Below are 22,342 nucleotides of genomic sequence, written 5' to 3' on the forward strand. Positions count from 1 at the left end.
AAATGCATTGGAAAGCCAGTTAATGCATAAATATGTCCAAACGAACCCCGAAAAATCACAAAAATTCACACAATACTCCTATTGTTCTATGTTCACACGAGAAAAAAAATTGAAAGAAATAAGAGGCAATGGATATCATTTCGTCCCCAAACGAGGGACATTCCCTACCAAAAACCATCATGCTTGGTGTGAGAAGCTTCGGTTTGTGAGAAACATATATACCCAAAGCTGCCCCAAATGGGACAAAATTTGTACCACGGCATGTTGATGCCGCTCCATTATAGTATGCCAAGTTTCATGAATTTCAGGCGAATTTTGGATTTACTAGAATTTAAAAACTAGGCATCTCAATGTTTTGCCGGCAATCAACGGTGCCCTGGTGTTTGAAATTCATTCTTATTTCTTGCATGGGACCTAAGCATGCACCCAAGGACACATATTTGATTTTTCAACAAATTTAGATGCACTCAAGCATGTGCATTTAGTTCCAATTTTAATTATGCTCATAAATGCATTGAAAACTCATTTAATGCATAAAAATGTCCAATTGAGCAATGAAAAATCACGAAAATTCACACAACACTCAAGTTGTTCTATGTTGAGGCGAGAAAATATTTTTGAAAGCAATAAGAGACAAGGATATCGTTTCGTCCCCAAAGGTGGGGCATTCCCTACTGAAAACCATCATGCTTGTTGTGAGAAGCTCCAGTTTGTGAGAAGCGTATACCCAAACCTGCCCCAAGTGGGACAAAATTTGTACCGCGACATGTTGATGCCGCTCAATGATAGCATGCCAAGTTTCATGAATTTCAGACGAGTTTTGGATTTATTAGAATTTAAAAACCAGGCATCTCAATGTTTTGCCGGCAATTAACGGTGCCTCGGTGTTTGAAATTCCTTCCCATTTCTTGCATGGGACCTAAGCATGCACCCAAGGACACATATATGATTTTTCAAGCAATTTATAAGCACTTGAGCATGTGCATGTAGTTCCAATTTGAATTATGCACATAAAATGCATTGGAAAATTAGTTAATGCATAAAAATGTCGAAAGAAACCCTGAAAAATCACAAAAATTCAAACAACAGTCATGTCGTTCTATGTTGACACGAGAAAAAAATTTGAAAGCAATAAGAGGCAATGGATATCGTTTCATCCCCAAAGGTGGGACGTTCCCTACCAAAAACCATCATGCTTGTTGTGAGAAGCTCCGGTTTGTGAGAAGCATATTCCCAAAGCTGCCCCAAATGGGAAAAAAATTTGTACCACGACATGTTGATGCCACTCCATGATAGCATGCCAAGTTTCATGAATTTCAGACAAGTTTTGGATTTACTAGAATTTAAAAACCAGGCATCTCAATGTTTTGCCGGCAATCAATGGTGCCCTGGTGTTTGACATTCATTCTCATTTGTTGCATGGGACCTAAGCATGCACCCAAGGACACATATTTGATTTTTCAACAAATTTATATGCACTCGAGCATGTGCATGTAGTTCAAATTTGAATAATGCTCATAAATGCATTGAAAACTCAGTTAATGCATAAAAATGCCCAAACGAGCCACGAAAAATCACAATAATTCACACAACACTCAAGTTGTTCTATGTTGACACGAGAAAAAAATTTGAAAGCAATACGAGGCAATGGATATAGTTTCGTCCCCAAATGTGGGACGTTCCCTACCAAAAACCATCATGCTTGTAGTGAGAAGCTCCGATTTCTGAGAAGCATATACCCAAACCTGCCACAAATGGGACAAAATTTATACCACAGCATGTTGATGCCGCTCCATGGTAGCATGCCAAGTTTCATGAATTGTAGACGATTTTTGGATTTACTAGAATTTAAAAACCAGGCATCTCAATGTTTTCCCGGCAATCAACGGTGGCCCGCTGTTTGGAATTCATTCCCATTTTTTGCATGGGACGTAAGCATGCACCCAAGGACACATATTTGATTTTTCAACAAACTTATATGCACTCGAGCATGTGCATGTAGTTCAAATTTGAATTATGCTCATAAATGCATTGAAAACTCAGTTAATGCATAAAAATGTCCAAAAGAACCCCGAAAAATCACGAAAATTCACACAACAATCATGTTGTTCTTTGTTGACATGAGAAAAAAATTGAATGCAATAAGAGGCAATGGATATCGTTTTGTCCCCAAAGGTGGGACGTTCCCTACCGAAAACCATCATGCTTGTTGTGAGAAGCTCCAGTTTGTGAGAAGCATATACCCAAACCTACCCCAAATGGGACAAAATTTGTCCCATGACATGTTGATGCTGCTCCATGATAGCATGCCAAGTTTCATGAACTTCAAATGAGTTTTGGATTTACTAGAATTTAAAAACTAGGCATCTCAATGTTTTGCTGGCAATCAACGGTTCCCTAGTGTTTGAAATTCATTCCCGATTATTGCATGGGACCTAAGCATGCACCCAAGGACACATATTAGATTTTTCAACCAATTTATATGGACTCGAGCATGTGCATGTAGTTCATATTAGAGTTATGCACTAAAATGCATTGAAAACTCAGTTAGTGCATAAAAATGTCCAAACGAACCCCGAAAAATCAGAAAAAATCACACAATACTCCTATTGTTCTATGTTGACACGAGAAAAAAATTTGAAAGCAATAAGAGGCAAAGGATATCGTTTCGTCCCCAAAGGTGGGACGTTCTCTACCAAAAGCCATCATGCTTGTTGTGACAAGCTCCTATTTGTGAGAAGTATATACCCAAAGCTACCCCAAATGGGACAAAATTTGTACCACAACATGTTGATGCCACGAATTTTTAATTTACTAGAATTTAAAAACCATGCATCTCAATGTTTTGCTGGCAATCGATGGTGCCCCGGTGTTTGGACTTCATTCCCATTTCTTGCATGGGACCTAAGCATCCACCCAAGGACACATATTTGATTTTTCAATCAATTTATATGCACTGGAGCATGTGCATGTAGTTCAAATTTGAATTATGCACATAAATGCATTGAAAACTCAGTTAATGCATACATATGTCCAAACAAACCCTGAAAAATCACAAAAAATCATACAACACTCCTGTTGTTCTATGTTGACACAAGAAACAAAATTCAAATCTATAAGAGGTAATGTTATTGTTTCATCCCCAAAGATGGGACGTTCCCTACCGAAAACCTTCATGCTTGTTGTGAGAAGCTCCGGTTTGTGAGGAGCATATACCCAAACCTACCCCAAATGGGTCAAAATTTGTACCATGGCGTGTTGATGCCGCTCCATGATAGCATGACAAGTTCCATGAATTTCAGACAAGTTTTGGATTTACTAGAATTTAAAAACCAGGCATCTCAATGTTTTGCCGGCAATCAATGGTTCCCTGGTGTTTGAAATTCATTCCCATTTCTTGCATGGGAATTAAGCATGCACCCAAGGACACATATATGAATTTTCAACCAATTTCTAAGCACTGGAGCATGTGCATGTAGTATGCTTATGAATTATGCACATAAAATGCATTGAAAACTCAGTTAATGCACAAAAATGTCCAAACGAACCACGAAAAATCACAAAAATTCACACAACACTCCAGTTGTTCTATGTTGACATGAGAAAAAAATTGAAAGCAATAAGAGGCAGTGGATATCGTTTCGTCCCCAAAGGTGGGACATTCCCTACTGAAAACCATCATGCTTGTTGTGAGAAGCTCCGGTTTTTGAGAAGCATATACCCAAAGCTGCCCCAAATGGGACTAAATTTGTACCACAGCATGTTGATTCCCCTTCATGATAGCATGCCAAGTTTCATGAATTTCACACGAGTTTTGGATTTACTAGAATTTAAAAACCAGGCATCTCAATATTTTGTCGGCAATCAACGGTGCCCTGGTGTTTGAAATTCATTCCCATTTCTTGTATGGGACCTAAGCATGCACCCAAGGACACATATTTGATTTTTCAACCAACTTATATGCACTCGAGCATGTGCATGTAGTTCAAATTTGAATTATGCACATAAATGCAATGAAAACTCAGTTAATGCATAAAAATGTCCAAATGAACACCAAAAAATCATAAAAATTCACACAACACTCCTGTTGTTCTATGTTGACACGAGAAAAAAATTTGAAAGCAATAAGAGGCAATGGATATAGTTTCGTCCCCAAAGGTCGGACGTTCCCTACCAAAACCATCATGCTTGTTGTGAGAAGCTCCGGTTTGTGAGAAGCATATACCCAAACCTACCACAAATGGGACAAAATTTATACCACAGCATGTTGATGCCGCTCCATGGTAGCATGCCAAGTTTCATGAATTTTAGAAGATTTTTGGATTTACTAGAATTTAAAAACGAGGCATCTCAATGTTTTCCCGGCAATCAACGGTGGCCCGCTGTTTGGAATTCATTCCCATTTTTTGCATGGGACGTAAGCATGCACCCAAGGACACATATTTGATTTTTCAACAAATTTATATGCACTGGAGCATGTGCATGTAGTTCAAATTTGAATTATGCTCATAAATGCATTGAAAACTCAGTTAATGCATAAAAATGTCCAAAAGAACCACGAAAAATCTCGAAAATTCACACAACAATCGTGTTGTTCTTTGTTGACACGAGAAAAAAAATTGAAAGAAATAAGTGGCAATGGATATCGTTTCGTCCCCAAAGGTGGAACGTTCCCTACCGAAAACCATCATGCTTGTTGTGAGATGCTCCAGTTTCTGGGAAGCATATACCCAAACCTACCCCAAATGGGACAAAAATTTTCCCACGACATGTTGATGCTGCTCCATGATAGCATGCCAAGTTTCATGAACTTCAGACGAGTTTTGGATTTACTAGAATTAAAAACCATGCATCTCAATGTTTTGCCGGCAATCAACGGTTCCCTAGTGTTTGAAATTCATTCCCATTTCTTGCATGAGACCTAAGCATGCACCCAAGGACACATATTTGATTTTTCAACCAATTTATATGTACTCGAGCATGTGCATGTAGTTCATATTAGAGTTATGCACTAAAATGCATTGAAAATTCAGTTAATGCATAAAAATGTCCAAACGAACCCCGAAAAATCACAAAAAATCACACAACACTCCTATTGTTCTATGTTGACACGAGAAAAAAATTTGAAAGAAATAAGAGGCAGTGGATATTGTTTCGTCCCCAAAAGGTGGGACGTTCCCTACGAAAAACCATCATGCTTGTTGTGACAAGCTCCGGTTTGTGAGAAGCATATACCCAAAGCTGCCCCAAATGGGACAAAATTTGTACCACAACATGTTGATGCCGCTCCATGGTAGCATGCTAAGTTTCATGAATTTCAAATGAATTTTTGATTTACTAGAATTTAAAAACCAGGCATCTCAATGTTTTGCCGGCAATCGACGGTGCCTCGGTGTTTGGAATTCATTCCCATTTCTTGCATGGGACCTAAGCATGCTCCCAAGGATGCATATTTGATTTTTCAGCCAATTTATATGCACTGGACCATCTGCATGTAGTTCAAATTTGAATTATGCACATAAATGCATTGAAAACTCAGTTAATGCATAAATATGTCCAAACGAACCCTGAAAAATCACAAAAAATCATACAACACTCCTGTTGTTCTATGTTGACACGAGAAACAAAATTCAAATCTATAAGAGGCAATGGTATTGTTTCATCCCCAAAGGTGGGACGTTCCCTACCGAAAACCATCATGCTTGTTGTGAGAAGCTCCGGTTTGTGAGAAGCAAATACCCAAACCTACACCAAATGGGTCAAAATTTGTACCACGACGTGTTGATGCCGCTCCATGATAGCATGCCAAGTTTCATGAATTTCAGACGAGTTTTGGATTTACTAGAATTTAAAAACCAGGCATCTCAATGTTTTGCCGGCAATCAACGGTGCCCTGGTGTTCGAATTTCATTCCCATTTCTTGCATGGGACCTAAGCATGCACCCAAGCATTTCAAAAAAATTATATGCAATCAAGCATGTGCATGTAGTTCAAATTAGAATTATGCACATAAATGCATTGAAAACTCTGTTAATGCATAAAAATGTCCAGACGAACCCCGAAAAATCACAAAAATTCACACAACACTCCTGTTGTTCTATGTTGAACCAAGAAAAAAATTTGAAAGCAATAAGAGGCAATGGATATCATTTCGTCCCCAAAGGTGGGACGTTCCCTACCAAAAACCATCATGCTTTATTGTGAGAAGCCCGGGTTTGTGAGAAGCATATCCCCAAACCTGCCCCAATGGGACAAAATTTGTACCACAACATGTTGATGCCGCTCCATGCTAGCATGCCAAGTTTCATGAATTTCATATGATTTTTTGATTTACTAGAATTTAAAAACCAGGCATCTCAATGTTTTGCCGGTAATCGACAGTGCCCCGGTGTTTGGAATTCATTCCCATTTATTGCATGGGACCCAATCATGCACCCAAGGACACAAATTTGATTTTTCAACCAATTTATATGCACTTGAGCATGTGCATGTAGTTCAAATTTGAATTATGCACATAAATGCATTGAAAGCTCAGTTAATGCATAAAAATATCCTAACGAACCCCGAAAAATCACAAAAAATCACAGAACACTCCTGTTGTTCTATGTTGACACGAGAAAAAAATTTGAAAGCAATAAGAGGCAATGGTATCGCTTCATCTCCAAAGGTGGGATGTTCCCTACCGAAAACCATCATGCTTGTTGTAAGAAGCTCCGGTTTGTGAGAAGCATATACCCAAACCTACCCCAAATGGGTCAAAATTTGTACCACAGCATGTTGAGGCTGCTGCATGATAGCATGCCAAGTTTCATGAATTTCAGACGAGTTTTGGATTTACTAGAATTTAAAAACCAGCCATCTCAATGTTTCGCTGGCAATCAACGGTGCCCTGGTGTTTGAAATTCATTCTGATTTATTGCATGGGACCTAAGCATGCACCCTTGGACACATATATGATTTTTCAGCCAATCTTATAAGCACTGGAGCATGTGGATGTAGTTTGAGATTGAATTATGCACATAAAATGCATTGAAAACTCAGTTAGTCCATAAAAATGTCCAAACGAACCCCGAAAATCACAAAAATTCAGACAACACTCCTATTGTTCTATGTTGACACGAGAAAGAATTGAAAGCAATAAGAGGCAATGGATATCGTTTCGTCCCCAAAGGTAGGACATTCCCTTCCGAAAACCATCATGCTTGTTGTGAGAAGCTCCGGTTTCTGAGAAGGATAAACCCAAAGCTGCCCCAAATGGGACAAAATTTGTACCACGACATGTTGATGCCGCTCCATGAGAGCATGCCGAGTTTCATGAATTTCAGACGAGTTTTGCATTTACTAGAATTTAAAAACCAGTAATCTCAATGTTTTGCCGGCAATCAACGGTGCCCTGGTGTTTGAAATTCATTCCCATTTCTTGCATGGGACCTAAGCATGCACCCAAGGACACATATTTGATTTTTCAACCAATTTATATGCACTCGAGCATGTGCATGTAATTCAAATATGAATTATGCACATAAATGCATTGCACACTCAGTTAATGCATAAAAATGTCCAAACGAACACCGAAAAATTGCAAAAATTCGCACAACACTCCTGTTGTTCTATGTTGACACGAGAAAAAAATTTGCAAGCAATAAGAGGAAATGGATACCGTTTCGTCCCCAAAGGTGGCATGTTCCCTACCAAAAACCATCGTGCTTGTTGTGAGAAGCTCCGGTTTATGAGAAGCATATACCCAAACTTGCCCCAAATGGGACAAAATGTGTACCACATCATGTTGATGCCGCTCCATGGTAGCATGCCAAGTTTCTTGAATTTCAGACGATTTTTGGATTTATTAGAATTTAAAAACTAGGCGTCTCAATGTTTTGCCAGCAATCAACGGTGCCCCGGTGTTTGGAATTCATTCCAATTTCTTGCATGGGACCAAAGCATGCACCCAATAACACATATTTGATTTTTCAACCAATTTATATGCATTGGAGCATGTGCATGAAGTTCAAATTTGAATTATGCTCAATGTTTTGCCGGCAATCGAGGGTGTTTGGAATTCATTCTCATTTCTTGCATGGGACCTAAGCATGCACCCAAGAACACATATTTGATTTTTTTTATCAAATTTATATGCACTCGAGCATCTGCATGTAGTTGAAATTTGAATTATGCTCATAAATGCATTGAAAACTCAGTTAATGCATAAAAATGTCCAAACGAGAAACGAAAAAATCACAAAAATTCACACAACACTCAAGTTGTTCTATGTGGACACGAGAAAAAAATTTGAAAGCAATAAGAGGCAATGGATATCGTTTTGTCACCAAAGGTGGGACGTTCCCTACCAAAAACCATGATGCTTGTTGTGAGAAGCTCCAGTTTGTGAGAAGCATATACCCAAACAAGCCCCAAGTGGGAAAAAATTTGTACCATGACATGTTGATGCCGCTCAATGATAGCATGCCAAGTTTCATGAATTTTAGGCAAGTTTTGGATTTACTAGAATTTAAAAACTAGGCATCTCAATGTTTTGCCGGCAATCAAAGATGCCTCGGTGTTTGAAATTCATTCCCATTTCTTGCATGGGACCTAAGCATGCACCCAAGGACACATATATGATTTTTCAAACCAATTTATAAGCACTAGAGCATGTGCATGTAGTTCCAATTTGAATTATGCACATAAAATGCATTGGAAACAAATTTAATGCATAAAAATGTCCAAACGAACCCCGAAAAATCACAAAAATTCACACAACACTCCTGTTGTTCTATGTTGACGCGAGAAAAATATTTGAAAGCAATAAGAGGCGATGGATATCGTTTTGTCCGCAAAGGTGGGACGTTCCCTACCGAAAACCATCATGCTTGTTGTGAGAAGCTCCAGTTTGTGAGAAGCATATACCCAAAGCTGCCCCAAATGGGACAAAATTTGTACCAGGGCATGTTGATGCTGCTCCATGATAGCATGGCAAGTTTCGTGAATTTCAGACGAGGTTTGTCGGCAATCAATGGTGCCCTGGTGTTTGAAATTCATTCTCATTTCTTGCATGGGACCTAAGCATGCACCCAAGGACACATATTTGATTTTTCAACAAATTCATATGCACTCGAGCATGTGCAAGTAGTTCAAATTTGAAATATGCTCATAAATGCATTGAAAACTCAGTTAATGCATAAAAATGTCCAAACAAGCCACGAAAAATCACACAGCACTCAAGTTGTTCTATGTTGACATGAGTAAAAAAATTGAAAGCAATAAGTGGCAATGGATATCGTTTCATCCCCAAAGGTGGGACGTTCCTTGCCGAATACTGATGACCCACAAGTATAGGGGGTCTATTGTAGTCCTTTCGATAAGTAAGAGTGTCGAACCCAACGAGGAACAGAAGGAAATGATAAGTTGTTTCCAGCAAGGTATTCTCTGCAAGTACTGAAATAAGTGGTAACAGATAGTTTTGTGATAAGATAATTTGTAACGAGCAACAAGTAACAAAAGTAAATAAGGTGCATCAATGTCGACTAATCCTTTTTGTAGCAAAGGACAAGCCTGGGCATACTCTTATATGATATAAAATGCTCCCGAGGACACATGGGAATATCGTCATGCTAAGTTTCATCACGTTCATATGATTCGCGTTCGGTACTTTGATAATTTGGTATGTGGGTGGACCGGTGCTTGGGTACTTTCCTTACTTGGACCAGCATCCCACTTATGATTAACCTCTGTTGCAAGCATCCGCAACTACAACAAAAGTATTAAGGTAAACCACTTCTCCTTGGGGAGATCAACATAGGCAGCAAAAGGTTCACAGAAAGAAGCTACTATCTCAGAGTCAAGTCCATATTTAGTGCTAAATTTATGAAAAACATCGGTATCCATAAAAGATTTAACACAATCAAAACTAGGTGTCATACCTGACTCCTTACCATTGTCGAGGTCCCAATCTTCAGAGTTGCGTTTAATTCTTTCCAATAAATCACATTTGAATTCAATAGTCTTCATCATAAAAGATCCAGCACAAGAAGTATCAAGCATGGTGCGATTGTTACAAGAAAGCCGACCATAAATTTTTTGAATAATCATTTCTCTTGAGAGCTCATGATTGGGGCATGAATATAACATTGATTTAAGCCTCCCCCAAGCTTGAGCGATGCTTTCTCCTTTGCGAGGCCAAAAATTATATATGTAATTGCGATCACGATGAACAAGATGCATAGGATAAAACTTCTGATGAAATTCCAATTTCAATCGTTTGTAATTCCAAGACCTCATATCATCACATAGCCTATATCATGTTGATGCATCTCCCCTCAAAGATAAAGGGAAGACCTTCTTGTTAACAACATCTCCGGGTACACCTGCAAGCTTAAATAATCCACAAACTTCATCCACATATATGAAATGTTCATCAGGATGTTTTGTTCCATCTCCTAAAAAAGGATTACCTAGCAGTTTTTCTATCATACCCGCAGGAACTTCAAAGCAATCATTTTCATTTTCAGTAGGTTCAGTAGGTTGAGGAGCAACTCTTTGCTCTACTGGTTGGGGTGAAGATACCCTGAACAAGCCCCTCAGAGGATTAATTTCCACAGTAACAAGTGACAGTAAATTTCAGCACACTATATAAATTTTTCCTTACCAAATTCCACCTACCAAAGGCGCTTCACTCACCGGCAACGGCGCCAGAATAGAGTCTTGGTGACCCACAAGTATAGGGGATCTATCGTAGTCCTTTCGATAAGTAAGAGTGCCGAACCCAACGAGGAGTAGAAGGAAATGATAAGCGGTCTCCAGCAAGGTATTCTCTGCAAGTACTGAAATAAGTGGTAACAGATAGGTTTGAGATAAGATAATTTGTAACGAGCAACAAGTACCAAAAGTAAATAAGGTGCAGCAATGTGGCCCAATACGTTTGGTAGCAAAGGACAAGCCTGGACAAACTCTTATATGATGTAAAGCGCTCCCGAGGACACATGGGAATATCGTCAAGCTAAGTTTCATCACGTTCATATGATTCGCGTTCAGTACTTTGATAATTTGGTATGTGGGTGGACCGGTGCTTGGGTACTGTCCTTACTTGGACAAGCATCCCACTTATGTTTAACCTCTATTGCAAGCATCCGCAACTACAACAAAAGTATTAAGTTAAACCTAACCATAGCATGAAACATATGGATCCAAATCATCCCCTTACGAAGCAACGCATAAACTAGGGTTTAAGCTTCTGTCACTCTAGCAACCCATCATCTACTTATTACTCCCCAATGCCTTCCTCAAGTCCCAAATAATGGTGAAGTGTAATGTAGTCGACGTTCACATAACACCACTAGAGGAGAGACAACATACATCTCATCAAAATATCGAACGAATACCAAATTCACATGACTACTAATAGCAAGACTTCTCCCATGTCCTCGGGAACAAAAGTAACTACTCACAAAGCATAAACATGTTCATAATCAGAGGGGTATTAATATCCATATAGGATCTGAACATATGGTCTTCCACCAATTAAACCAACTAGCATCAACTACAAGGAGTAATTAACACTACTAGCAACCTACTAGCACCAATCCCAGGCTTGGAGACAAGAATTGGATACAAGAGATGAACAAGAGTTTTGAGAGGAGATGGTGCTGATGAAGATGTTGATGGAGATTGCCCTCTCCCGATGAGAGGAGCGTTGGTGATGACGATGGCGATGATTTCCCCCTCGGGGATGGAAGTTTCCTCGGCAGTACAGCTCCGCCAGAGCCCTAGATTTGTTCCGCCAAGGTTCCGCCTCGTGGCGGCGGAGTTTCATCCGAGAAGATGGCTTATGATTTTTTTTCCCATCGAGAGACTTCATATAGAAGAGGATGGTCACCAGAGGGACACCGGGGGGCCCACGAGGTAGGGGGCGCGCCTAGGGGGTAGGGCGCGCCCCCCACCCTCGTGGGCAGGGTGTGGCCCCCTGGTGAAGTTCTTGCTCTCGATATTTTTTATATATTTGGAAAACGTCTTCCGTGGAGTTTCAGGACTTTTGGAGCTGTGCAGAATAGGTCTGTAATATTTGCTCCTTTTCCAGCCCAGAATCCCAGCTGTCGGCATTCTCCCTCTTTATGTAAACCCTGTTAAATAAGAGAGAATTGGCATAAGTATTGTGACATAATGTGTAATAACAGCCCATAATGCAATAAATATTCACATAAAAGCATGATGCAAAATGTTCATATCAACTCCCCCAAGCTTAGACCTCGCTTGTCCTCAAGCGAAAAGCGGAAATCGAAAAATATGTCCACATGTTTAGAGATAGAGGTGTCGATAAAAATAAAATATGGACATGAGGGCATCATTATCATTCTTAGAACATCAACTTATATAATTCTTTTTCATATAATCTCTTATGCTGGAGTAATAATTCAATCACAATATCAAGTATGAATCGTAAACTTCATTAAAAACTAATAAACTACAATATCAGTCATTAAAGCAATAGCAATTTATCATAACATAAGAAAGAGTCAATGTATAAGAGCTTTTCAGAAAGTCCACATACTCAACTATCATATAGTCTTTCACAATTGCTGACACTCACGCAATACTGATGGGTATGGAGTTTTAATCAGACACAGAGAAAGATAGGGGCTTATAGTTTATAGTTCATGAAAACTTACATCCAATTAGCCATATATACCAGGATCTTTCCAACATATTGTGCTTGCCAAAGGATAAAATGTAAAAAAGGAAGGGTGAAGATCACCACGACTCTTATGCAATGTAGGAGATAAGAGTAAAAGATAGGCCCTTCGTAGAGGGAAGTAGAGGTTGTCATGCGCTTTTATGGTTGGATGCACAAAATCTTAATGCGAAAGAACGTCACTTTATATTGCCACTTGTGATATGGACCTTTATTATGCAGTCTATCGTTTTTATTACTTCTATATCACACGATCGTATAAAGCTTATTTCCTCCACACCAATCAATCATACATATTTAAAGAGCAATTTTTATTGCTTTGCACCGATGACAACTTACTTGAAGGATCTTATTCAATCCATAGGTAGGTATAGTGGATTCTCATGGCAAAACTGGTTTAAGGGTATTTGGAAGCACAAGTAGTATCTCTACTTGTTGCAATTAATTTTGCTAGCATGAGGGGGAAAGGCAAGCTCATCATGTTGGAAGATCCAAGACAATATAATTAATCTCATATGTAAGAAAACATAACTCATTATGTTGTCTTCCTTGTCCAATGTCAACTCTTTAGCATGTCATCTTTTAATTAGTGCTCACAATCATAAAAGATGTCCAAGATAGTATATTTATATGTGAAGACCTCTCTTTCTTTATTACTTCCTATTAATTGCAACGATGACCAAAACTGTGTTTGTCAACCCTCAACAACTTTTAGTCATCATACTTTTTCTATGTGAGCTCATTACTCTCCATAAGATTCACATGATCTCTTTGTTTCTTTTTATTTATTTATCTTTTCTTTTATTCAATTAGGATCATGGAAAAATAATTAAGCCCTTGACTCAACACTAATCTTTATTATATAGCTCAAGGACTTGATTACATAGAAGGATAATAAAGCAAGACTCACAACTAGATCATACTAAGAACTTTTATTCTACTAGATCAAGATATTACCAAAAGGATCAAACTAAGAAAAATGGTAAAGATAAAAGTGATGGTGATACGATACCGGGGCACTCACCCAAGCTTGGCAGTTGCCAAGTGGAGTGCCCATACCATATACTCAATTCTTCTTTGTTGGTGGAGACGGTGGTGATTTTGTTGATGGCGTAGGCTTGTCGTCCTTCTTCCAATGCATCGGCTCACCATCATAGGAAGATGACCGGGTCTCCGGGATCCTCAAATCTGCAGCCAAACTCATCTTTTTGAATCTATATTCATACTCACAGTTTTGGTTTTGCAGGTCATAGATTTGACCTTGAAGGTGCTCAATTTACTCGTGAAGCTTGAAGATGGTCTCCCCGATGTTGTCGGCATCTAGCTTGTGTTTGTTGGTGAATTCTGTGATCATCATGTGGTTGCAGTTGAGTCCACGCTCTACCATCCCATGACACTTGAAAACTTGTTGCTCCATTGCTTCGAGCCTCGTCTCCACGCTTTTGGTCCCCTTTGGTCCCTCAGCATCACGAATGTGCAGCAACCCATCACGCATCTCAATGGTTTGAGGGTGTCGCTGCACCTCCGCGAGGTAAGGGTTGATGACCTTCTCAAAGAACTTGTCCTTGGGAGCACTTGGAGATGCCATGATAATCTAGATCTGTCAGAAAAACAGCTCGAAACAAAGACATGAGATTTTTGCGTGATACGGGAGTCAAAACCCCCCGGAGATTATATAATGAATTTTTACCGACCAAAATACGCGTCGTGTATGAAAACGGAGTCCGGAGAGCACACGAAGTGCCCACGAGGTAGGGGGCACGCCCAGTAGGGTAGGGCGCGCCCTCCACCCTCGTGGAGGCCTCGTGTCCTTCCCGTACTGCTTCTGATTTTTTTATTTTTCTAAATATTCCAAAACGGAGAAATATTGCCTTAAAAACTATTTTGGAGTCGGTTTACTTAACGTACCACATACCTATTCCTTTTTGGAGTCTGAAACATTCCGGAAAGTGTCCCTTATGTATTCCTCCAGGGTTACGATTTCAATAACATTGGTTTCAACATTTATGGGATTACCTGAGATATAATGTTTGATTCTTTGACCGTTTACCACCTTCGGATTTGTGCCTTCGAAGTTGTTGATTTTTATGGCACCGGAACGGTAGACCTCCTCGATAACGTAAGGACCTTCCCATTTACAGAGAAGTTTTCCTGAAAAAAATCTTAAAAGAGAGTTGTATAGCAATACATAATCACCTACATTAAACTCATGCTTTTGTATCCTTTTGTCATGCCATCTTTTAACTTTTTCTTTAAACAACTTGGCATTTTTGTAGGCTTGGGTTCTCCATTCATCAAGTGAGCTAATATCAAATAATCTCTTCTCACCAGCAAGTTTAAAATCATAATTAAGTTCTTTAATATCCCAATAAGCCTTGTGTTCTAGTTCGAGAGGTAAGTGACATGCTGTTCCATAGACCATTTTATACGGAGACATACCCATAGGATTTTTATATACAGTTCTATAGGCCCATAATGCATCATCAAGTTTCTTGGACCAATTCTTTCTAGACCTATTAACAGTCTTTTGCAAAATTAATTTGAGTTCTCTATTACTAAATTCTCCTTGACCACTAGACTGAGGGTGATAAGGAGATGCAATTCTATGATTAACATCATATTTAGCAAGCATTTTACGGAAAGCACCATGAATAAAATGTGAACCACCATTAGTCATTAAATATCTAGGGACTCCAAATCTTGGAAAAATAACTTCTTTAAGAATTTTAATAGAAGTGTTATGATCAGCACTACTAGTTGGAATAGCTTCTACACACTTAATAACATAATCAACAACAACTAAAATATGTGTATAACCATTAGAGGAAGGAAAAGGTCCCATATAGTCAAAGCCCCAAACATCAAATGCTTCAATAACAAGTGAATAGTTCATAGGCATTTCTTGACGTTTACTAATATTACCAATTCTTTGACATTCATCACAAGATAAGACAAACTTACGGGCATCCTTGAGAGTAGGCCAATAAAAACATGATTGCAGTACCTTATGTGCAGTTCTATCTCCAGCATGGTGTCCTCCATAAGCTTCGGAGTGACACTTGCGTAGGATATGTTCCTGTTCATGCTCAGGTACACAACGTCTAATAACACCATCCACTCCTTCTTTAAAAAGATGTGGGTCATCCCAAAATAATGCCTCAAATCATAGAAGAACTTTTTCTTTTGCTGGTATGTGAAACTAGGTAGTATAAACTTAGCAACAATGTAATTAGCATAATCAGCGTACCATGGAGCAGTATGAGAAGCATTTATGACATTTAATTGCTCATCAGGAAAGCTATCATCAATAGGTAGTGGGTCATCAAGCACATTTTCTAACTTACACAAGTTGTCTACAACGGGGTTCTCAGCTCCTTTTCTATCAACAATATGCAAATCAAATTCTTGTAGAAAGAGAACCCATCTAATAAGTCTAGGTTTAGCTTCTTTATTTTCCATAAGATATTTAATAGCAGCATGATCAGTGTGAATAATTACTTTAGAATCAACAATATAAGGTCTGAACTTATCACAAGCAAATACAACTACTAAGAATTCTTTTTCAGTAGTAGCATAATTTCTTTGAGCATTCTCGAGGGTTTTACTAGCATATTGAATAAAATTTAGTTTCTTATCAACTCTTTGTCCTAGAAAAACACCTACAGCATAATCACTAGCATCACACATAATTTCAAAGGGTAAATTCCAATCAGATGGCTGAACAATAGGTGCAGAAATCAATGCCTTCTTAAGTATTTCAAATGCTTCTACACAATCATCAAAAAAAACAAATGGTATATCTTTTTGTAATTAATTAGTCAGAGGCCGAGAAATTTTTGAGAAGTCCTTAATGAACCTCCTATAAAACCGGCATGACCAAGGAAACTTCTTATACCTTTGATGTCCTTGGGACATGGCATCTTTTCAATAGCATCAACCTTGGCTTTATCAACTTCAATACCTCTTTCAGAAACTTTATGCCCCAAGAGAATACCTTCATTAACCATAAAGTGGCACTTTTCCCAATTCAAGACAAGATTAGTTTCTTCACATCTCTGCAAAACTCGATCAAGGTTGCTCAAGCAATCATCAAAAGAAGATCCATAGAAGGAAAAGTCGTCCATGAAAACCTCACAAATGTTTTCACAAAAGTCAGAGAATATAGCCATCATGCATCTTTCAAAGGTAGTAGGTGCATTACATAAACCAAAAGGCATACGTCTATAAGCAAAATTACCAAAAGGGCATATAAAAGTAGTCTTTGATTGATCTTTGGCTGACACAGGTATTTGAGAGAAACCAGAATAACCATCTAGATAGAAAAAATGTGTATGTTTGGACAATCTTTCTAGCATTTGATCGATAAAAGGGAAGGGGTAATGATCTTTTTTAGTAGCCTTATTTAATTTCCGGAAATCAATTACCATCCTATAACCTGTAATAATTCTTAGAGGAATCAATTCATGTTTATCATTAGGAACAACAGTAATACCTCCCTTCTTAGGGACATAATGGACAGGGCTTACCCATTGACTATCAGCAAAGGGATAAATTATACCTGCCTCAAGGAGCTTTAGTATCTCCTTTCTTACCACTTCTTTCATTTTAGGATTCAGCCGGCGTTGATGATCACGAACTGGTTTAGCATCTTCTTCCAAATTAATTTTATGTTGACATAGAGTGGGACTAATGCCCTTAAGATCATCAAGAGTATACCCAATAGCAGCACGGTGCTTCTTCAGAGTTTTCAATAATCTCTCTGATTCATGTTCTGAAAGGTTAGCACTAATAATAACGGGATATATCTTTTTCTCATCAAGATAAGCATATTTAAGAGTGTCAGGTAACGGTTTAAGCTCAAACACGGGATCACCCTTGGGTGGAGGAGGATCCCCTAGGATTTCAACATGTAAATTATTTTTCAGAATAGGTTCCTGTTTAAAGAATACTTCATCTATTTCCCTTCTTTCATTCATAAACATATCATTTTCATGGTCTAGCAAATATTGTTCTAAAGGATCACTAGGAGGTACAACAATAGAAGCAAGACCAATAATTTCATCCTTACTAGGTAATTCTTCTTCACGGTGTTGTCTATTAAATTTTGAAAAATTAAATTCATCAGCCATATCATCTAAACCGATAGTAATAACATCTCTTTTGCAATCTATGGTAGCATTAACAGTATTTAAGAAGGGTCTAACAAATATAATGGGACAAAAGCTATCTTGTGGGGAACCAAGAACAAGAAAATCAGCAGGATATTTAGTTTTCCCACACAAGACTTCAACATCTCTAACAATTCCCATTTGTGAAATAGTATCTCTATTGGCAAGTTTAATTGTGACATCACTATCTTCTATTTCAGCAGGTGCAATCTCATGCATAATTTCTTTGTATAAGGAATGAGTTATTGCACTAGCACTAGCACCCATATCACATAAGCCATGATAACAATGATCTCCTATTTTAACAAAAATAACAGGCATGCCTACCACAGGTCTAGGTTTATCTTTATCATGGGGTTTAGCAATTCTAGCAGTTTCATCACAGAAATAAATAACATGCCCATCAATATTATCAGACAGGAGATCTTTAACAATAGCAATATTCGGTTCAACTTTAACTTTCTCATGAGGTGTATATGTTTTAATATTGCTTTTACGAACTACAGTTGAAGCTTTAGCATGATCCTTTATCCTACCAGGGAAAGGTGGTTTCTCAACATAAGAAGTAGGAACAATAGGATAATTATAAGTGATAGTCTTTTCTTCAACTTTAATAGGTGCAGCTACTTTTACTTCTATGGGGGGATGATATTTAAACCACTTCTCCTTGGGGAGATCAACATAGGCAGCAATAGATTCACAGAAAGAAGCTACTATCTCAGAGTCAAGTCCATATTTAGTGCTAAATTTATGAAAAAAATCGGTATCCATAAAAGATTTAACACAATCAAAACTAGGTGTCATACCTGACTCCTTACCATTGTCGAGGTCCCAATCTTCAGAGTTGCGTTTAATTCTTTCCAATAAATCACATTTGAATTCAATAGTCTTCATCATAAAAGAGCCAGCACAAGAAGTATCAAGCATGGTGCGATTGTTACAAGAAAGCCGACCATAAATTTTTTGAATAATCATTTCTCTTGAGAGCTCATGATTGGGGCATGAATATAAAATTGATTAAACCTCCCCCAAGCTTGAGCGATGCTTTCTCCTTTGCGAGGCCAAAAATTATATATGTAATTGCGATCACGATGAACAAGATGCATAGGATAAAACTTCTGATGAAATTCCAATTTCAATCGTTTGTAATTCCAAGACCTCATATCATCACATAGCCTATATCATGTTGATGCATCTCCCCTCAAAGATAAAGGGAAGACCTTCTTGTTAACAACATCTCCGGGTACACCTGCAAGCTTAAATAATCCACAAACTTCATCCACATATATGAAATGTTCATCAGGATGTTTTGTTCCATCTCCTAAAAAAGGATTACCTAGCAGTTTTTCTATCATACCCGCAGGAACTTCAAAGCAATCATTTTCATTTTCAGTAGGATGAGGAGCAACTCTTTGCTCTACTAGTTGGGGTGCAGATACCCTGAACAAGCCCCTCAGAGGATTAATTTCCACAGTAACAAGTGACAGTAAATTTCAGCACACTATATAAATTTTTCCTTACCAAATTCCACCTACCAAAGGCGCTTCACTCACCGGCAACGGCGCCAGAATAGAGTCTTGGTGACCCACAAGTATAGGGGATCTATCGTAGTCCTTTCGATAAGTAAGAGTGCCGAACCCAACGAGGAGTAGAAGGAAATGATAAGCGGTCTCTAGCAAGGTATTCTCTGCAAGTACTGAAATAAGTGGTAACAGATAGGTTTGAGATAAGATAATTTGTAACGAGCAACAAGTACCAAAAGTAAATAAGGTGCAGCAATGTGGCCCAATACTTTTGGTAGCAAAGGACAAGCCTGGACAAACTCTTATATGATGTAAAGCGCTCCCGAGGACACATGGGAATATCGTCAAGCTAAGTTTCATCACGTTCATATGATTCGCGTTCGGTACTTTGATAATTTGGTATGTGGGTGGACCGGTGCCTGGGTACTGTCCTTACTTGGACAAGCATCCCACTTATGATTAACCTCTATTGCAAGCATCCGCAACTACAACAAAAGTATTAAGGTAAACCTAACCATAGCATGAAACATATGGATCCAAATCAGCCCCTTACGAAGCAACGCATAAACTAGGGTTTAAGCTTCTGTCACTCTAGCAACCCATCATCTACTTATTACTCCCCAATGACTTCCTCTAGTCCCAAATAATGGTGAAGTGTCATGTAGTCGACGTTCACATAACACCACTAGAGGAGAGACAACATACATCTCTTCAAAATGTCGAACGAATACCAAATTCACATGACTACTAATAGCAAGACTTCTCCCATGTCCTCGGAAACAAAAGTAACTACTCACAAAGCATAAACATGTTCATAATCAGAGGGGTATTAATATGCATATAGGATCTAAACATATGGTCTTCCACCAATTAAACCAACTAGCATCAACTACAAGGAGTAATTAACACTACTAGCAACCTACTATCACCAATCCCAGGCTTGGAGACAAGAATTGGATACAAGAGATGAACAAGAGTTTTGAGAGGAGATGGTGCTGATGAAGATGTTGATGGAGATTGCCCTCTCCTGATGAGAGGAGCATTGGTGATGACGATGGCGATGATTTCCCCCTTCGGGATGGAAGTTTTCTTGGCAGTACAGCTCCGCCAGAGCCCTAGATTCGTTCCGCCAAGGTTCCACCTCGTGGCGGCGGAGTTTCATCCGAGAAGATGGCTTATGATTTTTTTCCCATTGAGAGACTTCATATAGAAGAGGATGGTCACCAAAGGGACACCAGGGGGCCCACGAGGTAGGGGGCGCGCCTAGGGGGTAGGGCGCGCCCCCCACCCTCGTGGGCAGGGTGTGGCCCCCTGGTGAAGTTCTTGCTCTCGATATTTTTTATATATTTGGAAAACATCTTCCGTGGAGTTTCAGGACTTTTGGAGCTGTGCAGAATAGGTCTGTAATATTTGCTCCTTTTCCAGCCCAGAATCCCAGCTGTCGGCATTCTCCCTCTTTATGTAAACCCTGTAAAATAAGAGAGAATTGGCATAAGTATTGTGACATAATGTGTAATAACAGCCCATAATGCAATAAATATTGACATAAAAGCATGATGCAAAATGTTCATATCAACTCCCCCAAGCTTAGACCTCGCTTGTCCTCAAGCAAAAAGCGGAAATCAAAAAATATGTCCACATGTTTAGAGATAGAGGTGTCGATAAAAATAAAATATGGACATGAGGGCATCATTATCATTCTTAGAACATCAACTTATATAATTCTTTTTCATATAATCTCTTATGCTGGAGTAATAATTCAATCACAATATCAAGTATGAATCGTAAACTTCATTGAAAACTAATAAACTACAATCTCAGTCATTAAAGCAATTGCAATTTATCATAACATAAGAAAGAGTCAATGTATAAGAGCTTTTCAGAAAGTACACATACTCAACTATCATATAGTCTTTCACAATTGCTGACACTCACGCAATACTGATGGGTATGGAGTTTTAATCAGACACAGAGAAAGATAGGGGCTTATAGTTTATAGTTCATGAAAACTTACATCCAATTAGCCATATATACCAGGATCTTTCCAACATATTGTGCTTGCCAAAGGATAAAATGTAAAAAAGGAAGGGTGAAGATCACCACGACTCTTATGCAATGTAGGAGATAAGAGTAAAAGATAGGCCCTTCGTAGAGGGAAGTAGAGGTTGTCATGCGCTTTTATGGTTGGATGCACAAAATCTTAATGCGAAAGAACGTCACTTTATATTGCCACTTGTGATATCGACCTTTATTATGCAGTTTGTCGTTTTTATTACTTCTATATCACATGTTCGTATAAAGCTTATTTCCTCCACACCAATCAATCATACATATTTAAAGAGCAATTTTTATTGCTTTGCACCGATGACAACATACTTGAAGGATCTTATTCAATCCATAGGTAGGTATAGTGGATTCTCATGGCAAAACTGGTTTAAGGGTATTTGGAAGCACATGTAGTATCTCTACTTGGTGCAATTAATTTGGCTAGCATGAGGGGGAAAGGCAAGCTCATCATGTTGGAAGATCCAAGACAATATAATTAATCTCAGATGTAAGAAAACATAACTCATTATGTTGTCTTCCTTGTCCAATGTCAACTCTTTAGCATGTCATATTTTAATTAGTGCTCACAATCATAAAAGATGTCCAAGATAGTATATTTATATGTGAAGACCTCTCTTTCTTTATTACTTCCTATTAATTGCAACGATGACCAAAACTGTGTTTGTCAACCGTCAACAACTTTTAGTCATCATACTTTTTCTATGTGAGCTCATTACTCTCCATAAGATTCACATGATCTCTTTGTTTCTTTTTATTTATTTATCTTTTCTTTTATTCAATTAGGATCATGGCAAAATAATTAAGCCCTTAACTCAACACTAATCTTTATTATATAGCTCAAGGACTTGATTACATAGAAGGATAATAAAGCAAGACTCACAACTAGATCATACTAAGAA

This window comes from Triticum urartu, chromosome 6A, assembly GCF_056163025.1.
Source record: "Triticum urartu cultivar PI428250 chromosome 6A, HENAU_Tu73, whole genome shotgun sequence".
NCBI classification, from domain to species: Eukaryota; Viridiplantae; Streptophyta; class Magnoliopsida; order Poales; family Poaceae; genus Triticum; species Triticum urartu.